Here is a 6253-nt window from a genome sequence, read left to right as displayed (position 1 = left end):
CATTAGAGGACATTCAGGTGGATGCGAGCCTGAATTATATCGAGAGGCCGATCGCGATCATAAATCGGAAGGTGAAGGTTCTAAGGAACAAGGAGGTGCCCCTGGTGCAGGTTCAGTGGCAACATCGGAAGGGATCTGATCTGACTTGGGAGCCGGAGTCAGAGCTGCGGGAGCAGTACCCTGAGCTATTTGCGGAGCAGGACTTCGAGGGCGAAGTCTGATTCTAGTGGGGGAGAATTGTAACATCCGGTTTTCCAGGTATATTATTTTAAATATTTAATTTAAGGATTTTGGAGGGACTCGCGACTTGGTGACATGTTTAATGAAAGGACTCGACGAGTCGGGTATCTGACTCGCCGAGTCAGCGCTGCTGAGGAAAACCCTAATTGCCTGGGTTTGTGACCTATTTAAAGGCCCTTATGGCCTTCATTTGCGGCCACACTTTCCCTTGAGAGACCCTAATCGATCCAGAGAGCTTAGAGAGAAAGAGGGAGCTAATTTTATTCATCTTGGTGCATTCTTGCAAGGAAGAAGGAGAGGGGCTCAGATCTTCTACTATTTCATTCAAGGCTGCTAGTTAAGGTATGAATCCGTACCTGTTTTCGTATGATTAGTAGATCTCATGAATTTAGCGTTTCTTTACTCTCTTTTAAGTTGAGTTAGGAAGTATGTGAAGTCCCTTTGAGGCTTAGACATCAGATCTGGACCTTGAGAGGTCCAGAGAGTCCCATGATCCCAACTTTATGCAGTCACATAAGAGTATTGAGCCTAAAACACGAATATGAGGGTTATTTTGTCAAATAGAGCTAGATGTGCGATGCATGGACATAAAGATCGAACCTTTACATGACTTCTAAGCCCTATAAGAGTATATCTGAAGTTTGGTAAAAGATCTGGCCCTAAAATAGTCTGAATGCAAAAGAGTCTAAATAGACTCGCCGAGTCGAGCAGCTGACTCGGCGAGTAGCCCAGGGTTTGTCCTGGTGAACTAAGTCATGTGGCGACCTGACGAGTTAAGGGTTAGCTCGTCGAGTTGGAGCTTTCTGAGGTTACCAAGATTCGACTGGACTCGACGAGTCTCCCGAGTGCACTCGACGAGTCTGGTCAAAGTTGGACTATTGACTGGAGTTGACTTTTGTTGACTTTAGGGTTTGGTCAAATGGGTGAAAGAGGTCAGGTAAGGGTAGAATGGTCTTCTACCCACATTTCATAGATAAGAGTGTAAGGAGAATATTAATTAGAAATATTACCTTGTGATAGGCGGAGACTAGATCGAGGATATCGAGCACGCGGTTTTTACTAGCTATCTTACGAGGTGAGTCTTCTCACTATACCTTACCCAGAGTGGTAATTATGTGTGATCGGAAGGTCTTATGTGCTTATACGTGATATGTGATATATGTTTTATATGATATTCTATGTTATGAGTTTGGCTGGTTCGGACTGGAAGGTCGACAGGGTTTGGACCAGAAGGTCAACAGAGTTGGGCCGGAAGGTCAATAGAGTTGGACCGGAAGGTCAACAGAGTTAGGCCAGAAGATCGACAGAGTAGGACCGGAAGGTCATCATGTGCAGGTCCGGAAGGTCTACCAGATTTATAGCCTCGAGTGGCTAATATGTGCAGGTGGTATTTTGGGGAACTCACTAAGCATTCGTGCTTACCGTGTTATGTGTTATGTGTTTCAGGTACCTCAGAGGATCGCGGGAAGGCACCGGCGTGATTGTACACATATCGTTGATATGGAGCTATTTTGTGGATCCTGGATTTGACTTGTTATTTTGAAAACTTGTTGATGGATATTCGGATTTTGATAATGAAACACGTGTTTTATGATTTTAAAAATAAATTTTTTAGTATGAAAATTTTGGATGTTACAAAATCTTCATGTAAGAATGCAGTGTTTACATCCATCTTATGAACCAACCGCTGTTAATTAAAAGCTACAGCTAGAGCACATCAAACTGTGACCATCTTCGCAACCAGGGTAAAGCTCTCATGGAAGTCTATGCGTTTAATTTGTGTGTATCCCTTTGCAACAAGACAGGCTTTATGTCGCTCAACCTGACCGTCTAGTATATGTTTTATCTTGTACACCCATTTTGAGTCAATTGGTTTTTTTCATGGTGGAAGAGAGGTAAGACCCCAAGTTCCATTTTCTTCAAGTGCTCATATTTATTTTCTCATCGCTTCTCTTCAATCTGTGTTAGTAACTGTTGGAGAAAAATTTCTAGGCTCGTCATGAGAACTGATAGCCACATGAAAAGTTTGATGAGTTTTAGAAAATTTTGAGTCAATTTTGAGTCAATTGGTTTCTTTCATGGTGGAACAGAGGTAAGACCCCAAGTTCCATTTTCTTTAAGTGCTTGTATTTATTTTCTCATCGCTTCTCTTCAATCTGTGTTAGTAACTGTTGGAGAAAAATTTCTTGGCTCATCACGAGAACTGATAGCCACATGAAAAGTTTGATGAGTTTTAGAAATTTTTTTATTAAAACAAACTGAGATATATGATGTATTGTAGAAGAACCTGCTCGGGAACGATGATAGGAACAATGGTGGAGTGCTCGCGAGAGGATGACAGATCAGTAATAAATTCATTCATATGTCTTGGTTTGGTTTTCATTCTTGTACTCCTCTAATTTTCTTGTTGTGCGCTCTCGTGTGTTTTAGATTCATGTGTCGGAGAACTAGTCTCTTCATGACTCACACCAACCTCGCCATAATGATCATGGTTGTTGGGATCAACACCATTATCGTCTTATGGTGACTCATTTTGAGGCTTGCTTTGACCTGTTGTGAATTTCTCTTGGCTTTTAAAAGTATTCCCTTGTCCATCCCATTGGTAAACATCCTTTTGTATCTTATACAGATCCTCAACAAAGCTTGTTTTGCTCAAATCTTTATGGACTTAATAATTTTTACTAAAAGGGAATGTCTTCAATAGAAGTAACCTTGCGACTAACATAAAATTTCCCTTCTTGTAAGTCAAAAAAACTTGTATCCTTTTTGACCCTTCGGGTAGCCTAGAAAAAAAACATGGTTTGCCCCTTTCAAGGAATCAAATCAACTACAAGGTATGTAATTCTAGCCATCTTTTTATGTTCAAAGTTCCCCATGTATGCTAGATAGGATTATGAACCTTGGAAATCAATTTTGCATGTATTTTAGACAAACATAGATCCAAGGTTTTCTAGGGTTGCATGTACACTTAGGTTGCATGGGATCATGCATTTGGATTAACTAAAATGACAGAAATAACACTGATGGTTTATTAATATATTATAAGTTCTAATATATTAATAATATTATTTAATTAGTATTGATCAAGAATTAATTTAGAATTAATTAAGTGATCAAAAGATGACTAATTAAATATATGGGTTGATTATGTAAATCATCCATAACTTGTATAGTGGACTAAATGCTCCATGGATTATCAAGTTGGGCTAAGGTCCATAGGATGCTCCATGGATGCTCCATGGGAGTTACAAACCCATGGGTCATGGAAATGAAGAGTCATGTCACATTAGGGTTTACATGGTGTAACCCTAATGCAACACACTATATAAAGAGCATCATACTCACCAAAATCGGCTACACTAAGACAAGTGGAGGGCAAGGGCAATTTTGAAGTGTTCTACATTCTCTCAAATTTATTCCAAAGCATTTGGTGTTGTGTGAGACATTTGAGGAATCACACTTGGGGTGCTAGGCTCACAAGGTTTTCAAGGGATCAAATCAACTACAAGGTATGTAATTCTAGCCATCTTTTTATGTTAAAAGTTCCCCATGTATGCTAGATAGGATTATGAACCTTGGAAATCAATTTTGCATTTATTTTAGAAAAACATAGATCCAAGGTTTTCTAGGGTTGCATGTACACTTAGGAAGTGTTAGAATGTTCAAAACCCATCAATTTTCTCACACAGAGTTTTTATACAAATAGGTACCAAAAGAGTGTCAATTTTATTAAGGTTAAAAGGAATTTATACAATACATGGATTACAAGTAAAGAAAAGAGATAAAATTAAGGGCTATATAAGTAAACAATATATACGATTGAGAGAAGATCAAGGGATGACAATTGGATTCCAATACTCCCCCTCAAGTTGGAGCATGTAAGTTATGAATGCCCAACTTGACCAAAAGGGTTTGTAAAAGGTGAGAACCAAGGGGCTTGGTCAGTAAGTCTGCAAGCTATTGTTTTGAGTTGATGTGAAGAGGAACAATTTCTTTGTGCTCAACACGTTAACGAACAAAAAACAATCTATCTCGATGTGTTTCTTCTTTTCATGAAAACGAGATTATTTTTTATATATTTTTTTGCTTGGTTATCGTAGAATAGAGGTGTAGGGTCATTCACTATGACATCGAGTTCTTTGAATAGCCACCGAACCCAAGTGACTTCGCTAACGGCAACACGTAACCCGACCTCGATCGTCTACTAAATGGGCACCTCAACAAATCAGCATCACAGTATGCCACAAGGTCGGTATTGTTGAAGTTTGAGAGTAGGATCCCTTGACTAATGGTGCTCTTAAGGTATCGCAAGACTCTATTAGCTACATCCAAGTGAGCACGCCCTGGGTCTCCAACAAATTGACTTAGGCCACTATATGAATATGCTATGTCAGGGCGCGTAACTTGTAGATAAAGTAGTCATCCTATGAGTCTTCGATATTGTCTCGCGTCAATCTTTTCTTCTTCTTCTTCTTCTTCTTCTGCTTTGTTAAATTTGAGGTTTGGTTCCAAAGGAAAGAAACTAGGTCGGCATCCATGTAACCCACTATCTTGTAGGATATCCAACATGTATTTGTGTTGGCTAAGGACTAACCCCTCGGATGTTCTCGCCAATTCAATCCCTAAAAAATATTTTAAGGGTCCAAGGTCCTTAATGTTGAATTCTCTATCAAGATGAGAATTTGTTCTTTCAATCCACTTCATATTGTTTCCAACAAGTATCACATCATCTGCATAGATGAGAGCTGTAACATGAGTATCACCATCTCCGTAAATGAAAAGGGAATGGCCTGCCTTAGATTGTTTGTAACCAAGATCAACAAGAGACTTTATGAACTTGTAGTACCAATTTTGAGATGCCTTATTTAAGCCATAGATAGACTTTTTGAGTCTGCACACCCTTGTTTCATCCTTTTCGAAGAACCCTTGAGGAATTTTCATATAAACTTCCTCCTCTAAATCTACATGAAAGAAAGTGTTGTTGATGTTTAACTGTTTTATCTCCCACCCTGCTTCACGACAATGGTTAGGAGTGTTCGCAAGGTCACCAGTTTAGCAACAGGTGTAAAAGTGTCGTGGTAATCTACTCCCTCCATTTGCGTAAAGCTTTTCGCCACGAGTCTTGCCTTATATCTTTCTACCTCGCTGTTTGGTTTGAACTTAATCTTGTACACCCATTTTGAATTGATTGCCCTTTTTCCTTTTGGTAATTGTTCAAAAGTCCACGTCCCGTTTTGCTCAAGGGCGTGTATCTCTTTTCGCATGGCTTCTCTCCATTCTTCACTTCGAGTTTCTTGATGAAAGAATTTTGGCTCATCATGATTTGTGATGGCGGACAAGAAAGCTTTGTGAGTATTAGAAAAATGCTCATATGAAACATAATGAGTTAATAGGTGTACCGTCGAGGAGTCCTGATTGGAACTTGATAGTGTGTGGTCGATGGATGGGGGAAGATCCACTTGATAATAACTCAAGTGTCTTGGTTGTGTCCTTTGTCTCTTTTGCCTTCCTTCTACAATCCCCTGTTGAGTAACAGGTTGCTCCAAATGATCTTCCGAGTGCGTGTCATGAAATTCATCACTTCGTGTGTTCTCAATAATTTCTTCCGATTGATCCTCCAAAACATCTTCCATCAAGACGTTATTAAGGCTATTGGTATCTTTCGTATTATCTTGCGCGGGAACTTCCCCTATCTCCATAGTTTCCGCATGTTCATCATGAGATCCATCACACTGTGAGATGGGACTCAAGTGTTCAAAAATTTCTTGTTCAAAAATTTTTAACTGGGTTTTCGAGAAAGGAAAAATATCTTCGGTAAATTTAACATCTCTCGTCATTACCGTCTTTCTTTGTTCTAAATTGAAGATCTTATATCCCTTCTTTCCGGGAGGGTACCCTAGGAATACCCCTGACTTTCCTTTTGGTTCGTACTTATCCCCATTCGTCTCGGTGTTAGACAACCAAAAACTCTCATGTGGTCGTATTCGGGAATCTTTCCAAATAAGACCTCATA

Source organism: Lactuca virosa, chromosome 7 (genome assembly GCF_052849685.1).
Source record: "Lactuca virosa cultivar CGN04683 chromosome 7, Lactuca_virosa_CGN04683_v6, whole genome shotgun sequence".
NCBI classification, from domain to species: domain Eukaryota; kingdom Viridiplantae; phylum Streptophyta; class Magnoliopsida; order Asterales; family Asteraceae; genus Lactuca; species Lactuca virosa.
This window is presented reverse-complemented; position numbering follows the sequence as displayed.